Source organism: Dermacentor variabilis, unplaced genomic scaffold, assembly GCF_050947875.1.
Source record: "Dermacentor variabilis isolate Ectoservices unplaced genomic scaffold, ASM5094787v1 scaffold_13, whole genome shotgun sequence".
Taxonomy (NCBI): domain Eukaryota; kingdom Metazoa; phylum Arthropoda; class Arachnida; order Ixodida; family Ixodidae; genus Dermacentor; species Dermacentor variabilis.
In genome coordinates, this window is record NW_027460291.1 from 42642714 (window position 1) to 42650317 (window position 7604).

General features: G+C 45.4%; 1 long non-coding RNA gene across 1 annotated transcript; it reads left to right on the top strand.

Annotated features, from left to right (window-relative positions):
* The first annotated feature begins 2661 nt into the window (after nt 1-2661).
* On the top strand, nt 2662-3621 carry LOC142566707 (uncharacterized). Its single transcript, XR_012825111.1, has 2 exons — nt 2662-2800; nt 3323-3621. It is a non-coding gene; the product is annotated as an uncharacterized LOC142566707 (long non-coding RNA).
* Nucleotides 3622-7604: the final 3983 nt, after the last annotated feature.

A 7604-nucleotide genomic window follows, 5' to 3' on the forward strand; every position in this document is an offset into this window, starting at 1 on the left:
AGCGCAACGCCATAGCCACTAATTTAAGCCACCGCGGCGGGTGCCGTTGAAGCGTGTTACTGATTAAGAACGGCCACTAGTCTAAATATGCCGTCCCATCCCAGAGAGTCATCTTGCGCTGACGTCTAGTTTTCTACCGCAAGGATTCAGAGGTGGCCTGCTGTGGCATGGTTGAAACACGTATATGATATACTGCGTGCCCTGAACATGTTCTGCAATAGGGAGGAAGGCACAGCGCAAGAGGGGTTCCGACCCAACCTTCCCTTCCCAACTTTGCAACCCGCTCCGACTATGCGTGGTCAACGGTTGCGACGGCAGCTCTGCGGTTCGGCGCCTCCTGCTGGTGCCACGCGATCCCCCGAGATGGCGCTGACGACCGCACCCATTGTTCCTCTGCTCTCTAAGCCATCGCCGCGCTCACTTCCATCAAAGGCGATAAATTCAATCAAGTTTTGGAGGAAATATATAAAAGCCTTTGTAATAAGGCATGACATCAGCACTGTCCAACAGCATGACTTCTGACGCTGCGGGCCAAATTGTACAAGGCCTTTTAGTCCCACCCAGAAAATAAATACAGTTTTCCAGAACAAATTAATTGCAGTCGTAATATTCCTCGATATAAACAAAAGCAGTTGACACGGTTTGTTATGGCATTCTTGCACGAAAATTTCTAAAGTGTACGTTTACAGACGAATCTGTCGTTGCAATTACGCTTTACCTTTCGAACAGACGGTAATGTGTTGTAAGGAAAGACTTCATTGCCTCAGTACTACATATACAGAAATATTTGTACCACAGGGCTCTGTTCTACGGTGTATTGTTTTCAGTGTCTAGAGGTGAATTATTGTTGTATATAAATATATATATATATATATATGTATATATATATATATATATATATATATATATATATATATATATATATCCCATTTAAAGTGCAACCCTTTTTTGCTCGCACTAATCTTTATCGTCATTCACCATTACTTCCGGCAATATATCATTGGAATAAACTACCGAGGGACATTGTATCTGCCATTAACCATGATGTTTTTGTTAACGAATTCAAGATTTTTCTAAATGTGCGATTATTTCTGTATTGATTGCTTACTTGCGTATGTTATTCTTCCTGTATATAATTATGTCACTGTACCTTACCAGTGTTCCTTGTTGTAACTGGCTCCCCCCTCCCCCCATGTAATGCGCGAATGGCCTTTAGGGTCTATGAATAAATGAATATATATAATATATGATATTGTTCGTATAAGTAGAAATATAAGTGTAAGTATTGTGCTCGTATAAAGTGCTCGCATAATTAACTCTTATTTACGAAGAATAACCCTCCGTAGTTGCTCAGTGGCTATGGTGTTGGGCTGCTGAGCACGAGGCCGCGGGATCGAATCCCGGCCAGGGCGGCCGCATTTCTATGGGGGCGAAATGCGAAAACACCCATGTACTTAGATTTAGGTGCACGTTAAAGAACCCCAGGTGGTCGAAATTTCCGGAGTCCTCCACTACGGCGTGCCTCATAATCAGGAAGTGGTTTTGGCACGTAAAACCCCATAATTTTGTTTACGAAGAATATTATATATATTGACACATGTACTTGCCTATCTTTATCGGGCGACCACGTTTCACCGCCTAACAAATGTTATCGCACAGAGCAGGACGCGCCTGCATGTATCGGAAGTTTCCCGAAGGTTATCGATGGTTCCATCCGATGTCTGGCACCGAAACTTGTGTAATCTGATTGCATCTATGCGCGACGCGAGTATGTGTAGAACTTTGTGGAAGACACGCGGGTCCCAGGGATTGCTCTGGAACATTCGACGACTAATGTATAAAAGCCGATGCACTTGACCCGCTGATCAAATTTTCGACGATCGCCGACTGTGTTCGCCGTCTTCGTTGAGCATTGAGTGTAGCCTGTTGTTTCTGGGCACAGTTTCGTTGCTGTGTCCTCAACCGTCACTACCACGTGACTATATATATATATATATATATATATATATATATATATATATATATATATATATATATATATATAAGAAGGGTAATTACAGTTAATTATACGAGCACAACAAATGTGTGCTCAAGTCAATATTTTCCGTATCGGGGATAGTGTACAACGTATACAGGGGAGTTGCTAGCGGCGCCACCTCATTGTATTTAGCTATGGCCGCTCATTCAACAGCATGTACTTCTTCGATCGTGCTATTGTGCGTGGCCGACCGCATGTGAAATCAGCTTAACCATTTTCCATGTAAGGCACGCGAAAAAAAAAAACGGTTGAGACAGTTTTCACGTTGCTCTGGTTTAAGTGCCTTATTTCTTGCGCCAATCAAAATATTGTATTTAAACGAAATGACAACCTTACCCATAAACAAGAGATTTTGGTATAGCAGCTGCAAAGGCTGCACTATTTCAGCGAAACAGTTTAACAGTAACTGAGCGTTCATAACGAATTCTTACGTGTAAGTGCGAGGAGATACTTACTGTAAGTGAACGGTATTTGTCCCTAGCTTGCCGTCCGAAATTTATCATTTCGCTAGTAACTGTTGGCTTTCCGTCGCGTGATTGCACGGGCACTTATAAATTCATAACTGCTTCTGTATAGCGCTTAGGCTAAGTGCGGTATTCCTTACTGGATTTGCCACAGAAGTGCCACGCAAGGATGACAAAGGCCTTGTTTTGTGCTGTCGCGGTGCCAGAACCTGTGGCCACGCTGCCCTTCGGCGAGGCTGCGGAGGCTGCTCGACGCCTAAGAATCGCACGCAGCAGCACAACTGGCGTCGTTGAGCAGGTAATGCACGGCGTGTGCACATCGGTCATTAGCGGCGGTCTGCTGCGAATTGAACGTTACAACTCACTTATTAATCATTTGGCGCGTGAGTGCTTCCGCAATACTTAATGATATTTTGCGATTAAACTTACTGAAACAAGACGGAAAATGTTGTAAGTGGGTCCGATTCCTTTTGCAAGGCTTGCTATCTGCGCAGGCGGCGGTAAGGGTTTGGAAACACTGCTTGCGAACCACAGATTCTGCAGGGCAGGCAGACACGAGGCAGCAAGGGTCAGAAGGGAGAATCGTTGCCAACTCCTAGAACATGTTGCTCCTTGACGAGCATTCGAGCATGCTTGGTTACCTGTACGCGGAAAAATCGGTGAATTCGCTCGCCCAAATTTGGTTGCAAATTGCCTGTACACTCCAACAATCGTCGCCATCGTCATGCGAGATTTTCATCCAACGAACAGTTCTTTTTATAATTGTTTTTACTAAATGTAAGACTCACGGGGATGGTTGGTTAACACGTGACCCTCGCAGTGTCCCGACCTGCCGGCGTGCTGCGCTTCGGCGACGCTGCGGTGGCTGCTCGATGCCGGAGAATCGCACGCAGCAGCAGCGCCACGAGCAGCGCGGACTTCGCCAAGTGCATCGCATGCTGCAGCTGCCGCGCCCGGAGCCACCCAGTGTTGCCGAACGGGGTCACGTGGCCTACTCTGTCTCTATTAAGAGTCCGCGCGCGTGGCCAACACGTCCGTGTTAACGCTTTTAGTTTCATGATCCATCGCTTTTTGTTCTTGTGCTTATTTAACATTTCAATAAATATGGTTTTGATTGTCTATTCTCGTGACGTCTACGCTAAAACGCCGTCGTTATGCGAGAAGAGATGATTTCACGCTGTGCGGAAGTCTCTCCTGTCCTACACCCTTACTATCAACAATCGCAATAAGGGAGTACAACTACTGAAGTGATTACGGTGCGTTTCGCGGAAATTTCGCGGAGCCTCTAGTTTAGAGCAGCAAACATTTCCTTTTTCTTAATCTGTAGATCCTGAACCATTGTGTAATGGCACTGAGATCAATGATCCGTGTAGACTGTTTGATGCAACCTCACACCTTTGTGTGCAGACTAATCGCGTTTCAGTGCGGGATCTGTGCTCTCTCGGCTCTCTGTGCAGACTATGACGGGAATTATATTGTCCTACACCATTCCGCAAGTTGTACACAACTACCGGCGTTCCTTAACTTGAATACGCATCGAAGGTTTAAAATAGAGCTTCTATATTCAACAGTGACATCTTAGAACAGGTCTAGAAAATGTTTCTTCGCATATACCAACATCGCTTTCATTACACCGGCACTGTAGCTCGTTCTATAACACGCTTGGATTATCGGCACTGCCATCACTTCCTTGCCGATGTTAAACGTGCTGGCATTCTGTCTTTTTTTTTTCAAACTTCTTCGTTGCATCCATACTTGCCCCCAACTCCTCGGTGGGCAGATTCGGCTAACCGGTTCAAATTATAGGAAGCGCGTTTGAAAATTACACTTACACGACTCGCCGTGGTTGCTTAGTGGCTATGGTGTTGAACTGCTAAGCACGAGGTCGCGGGATCGAATCCCAGGCACGACGGCCGCACCCACGTACTTGGATTTAGGTGCACGATACAGATCCGATAATGGTCCAAATTTTCGTAGTCCGCCGCTATTAGGCGTGCCTCATAATCCGTCGTGGTCTTGGCACGTAAAACCCCATAATCAAATATTACTCTTCTGGCGTTTGCATTCGAAAGCCAGGATTTTATAGCTAAGAGAGACATGCATTGAGGGGGTCCGAATTATTCTTTGATCGCCTGTGGTACTTGCACATGCGCCCATTGCTCGGCACACGATGGTTCTTGAATTGCGCACCTTTCGGAATACGGCTACCACTGTCGGTAGCCAAACCCGCGATATCGCGTTCAGCAGTTACATCGCTGAGGTGCGGTATGCCACTGAGCCACCGCAGCCTGTCTACGACCAATCCTCTGTCGGCCGGGAACCGGTGGTTGCGGGACAATGTTCACAGATGCCTTTGTGCTCATGCACAAAGGCATCTGTTCATGCATAGCGATTAACAGAGGAACGGTGCAATGGTGCCAGCGCAAAAACTTTATTGAGTGCCTGCTTCGCAGCCGAGAACAATCAATATTCAGCACGGAGTTACACAACACTTCAAACTGACACACAGGCAGCACACGCATGTGCAAAGTTCCGTATGTGTGACATTTATTTCGTGGACATGAAAATGCAGTCGATGCTGGAGCACTCGCGGCCGCGTAGGCAGAATGAATTGGGAAAACAACTTTCACCACTCCGTGTGGCGAAGGTAAACGGACTCCCTAATATTCTATGAAAAGTCCGAGCATGTAGGAGCATGAACTGAGATTCTTGAATAAGCTATTGTGCACTTGCAATGCGACTTTTCCATGATATGTGTACGAAAGCAAAAAAAAGCACCCTACAAGGCTGTGCCCAGTATACAGTAAAGCACGTCGAGAGTGCACCTGTCACGAAGATGTCGATATCGGAACACTATAGCATTTCGGGAAGTGCTATGGTTAAACATGTGATATTTGGCTGCCTAAATACTCGAAACAAACAAGTTTTATTTTATTCGGCATACCTGAGGACAGATATTGCGCTAATGTTCTAACGGTATTTGAGCCAGGTAAGAAAAACAAACTTTGCTTAGCTTCTGAGCCACATACCAAATTATTTATTTATTTAGAAGCTAGTATTCTTTTTGTTTTTGTGTGCGCTGTTGCGGTGATTAATGACTTGCGGTATACTTCCGGCACCGCGCAACGCCATAGTGCACGCTCACGCACAGTTCGCGATTTTGTATAGAATGACCAACGGAGAAATCGACACAGCACTGGACATAGAGAGAGAGAGAGAGAGAGAGAGAGAGAGAAAAGGATGCATAAAAAGGCAGGGAGGTAAACCGGAGGTCGTTCCATTTGGCTAACCTGCACGGGGAGAAGGAGTAAGGTAATAAACAGAAAAAAAAGAATTGTGCAAAAGGAGGAGATAGAGAAAGACAGACGAGCACAAACAAACCACGTAAAGTATAGAGCGGTAGGGGGAAGAGTTCTTAAAGTCTGTCGTGAAGGCCCGTAGGCCACAGGAACTTTAATAACGTGAGTAAGCGCGAAATTTCTTTGGGAGCCCCGGCCTAAAGCTTTTAATTCTGATAGTGAACGATTGTCCAGTTCAACAATCGTCCACTAACAGAATTAAAAGCTTTAGGACGTATTGTGCTCTCGAACCATACCAGATATTGAAGAACTTATTACGACTATATTGACGGTCAAATGTTCGGGCAGCCTTCCGGAATGCGATGACGTCACAATAATACTTAAACTTAGATTAAACTTCTCTTGAAAGTTGCAGAGGCTGCCTTACCTTATACCTGCTATTCTGAAGAGCATTGGGCAGGGTGCCTGCGTGTTATGTGCATGTGCTTTCAGGACCGCCAAATCCTGACTGAACACATTTTAGACATCCTTCCTCGCGCTTGTCCGACATGCCTACTTGAAGGCGGACATTCCAAAAATATCGATACGTGTTCGATGTGATGAATAGGGGATATATGAGTGCGAAGAATTTGCAGCCAATGTTGTCAATGTTGTTTTCATGTCAACAGCTTTTTTTTTCAATTTTCACGAAAACAGCTGAAATTAATAAGGCTATCTTACCTCCCGATGTCGCCTAGTACTGACATCCGTTCCCTCTAGCAGGTCTGTCATCTTTGTTGCTTGCTTTGTGTACTAAAGATCAATATGTATTGAGGGAAGATTAACGTAAAAAAATTATAAACGCGCTTGGAAGACCTGAACAATTCTGTCACAGCTAAGGCAGCTGTTATAGTTACGTAGTACTTGAAACGGTCCCACCGCTGTGAACCGGTTAAGCAACAAAACTGAAAAGAAATGGGAACGCCAAAGAAGAAGTTCACATAGAAAAAGGAAAACGAATGATGCACAATATATATAAAAAAGAACGTTACAGGGCTTTCCACTGTGAAAAACGCAAAGAACGGAAATAAACTTCCGGTTACCAGACAGAAGCTTGCGCGAGACGTGTAACAGCAGCGCACAGCAAAAGGGCGCAGGCAACGCGATTCTCGGCTAATAATCACAGCTCGCTCATCCTCACTCGTACCACTCGTTTACATTATGCTCAGCGCGCGCTCTCACCGGCGCACATGCCAGCGATACATAAACGCGGCCTCGGTGCGAAGAGGAGGAACGGTCGGCTTCCGCGTAAACCGAGAGGCAGCCATAGAGTAACATAGTCATAGAGTTAGTATACCAACTCTAGAGGAAAAGCTGGCCCGAAAAAGTGGGAACCTCTAGGGCGCCGCCCTGTTGCTACTGGTCAATGTGGCCAGCGCAGTTACTACTGAAAGAGCTGAAAGCAAGTACAGGTCACCTTATGCTTTGTCTTTTAAAATCGCATACCTTATGGCTTTATGGAGGTGATGCGTTAATAAAAGTTTACAGAAAGCGCTTGCTAAGTGCGTGATTTGTGTAAACCACGATGTACGCATTCATGCAATAAAGGATGACACGAATTTCGGATTCGAATCTTTGTTTTTTGGATTCGTGGTAGTTTTGTACAGTTTAGGTTTGACATGAGATCGCGCGTCAACTTCGGACGCTATGGCACATTCGTGCCCTTTGTGCCACCAAAGCCCCGAAGTGCTCTGGCATATGCCTTCACATGTAAGTAAACGAATGTATCTTCTTTTCAGAACATCACGCGAGTAGACAGCTCTT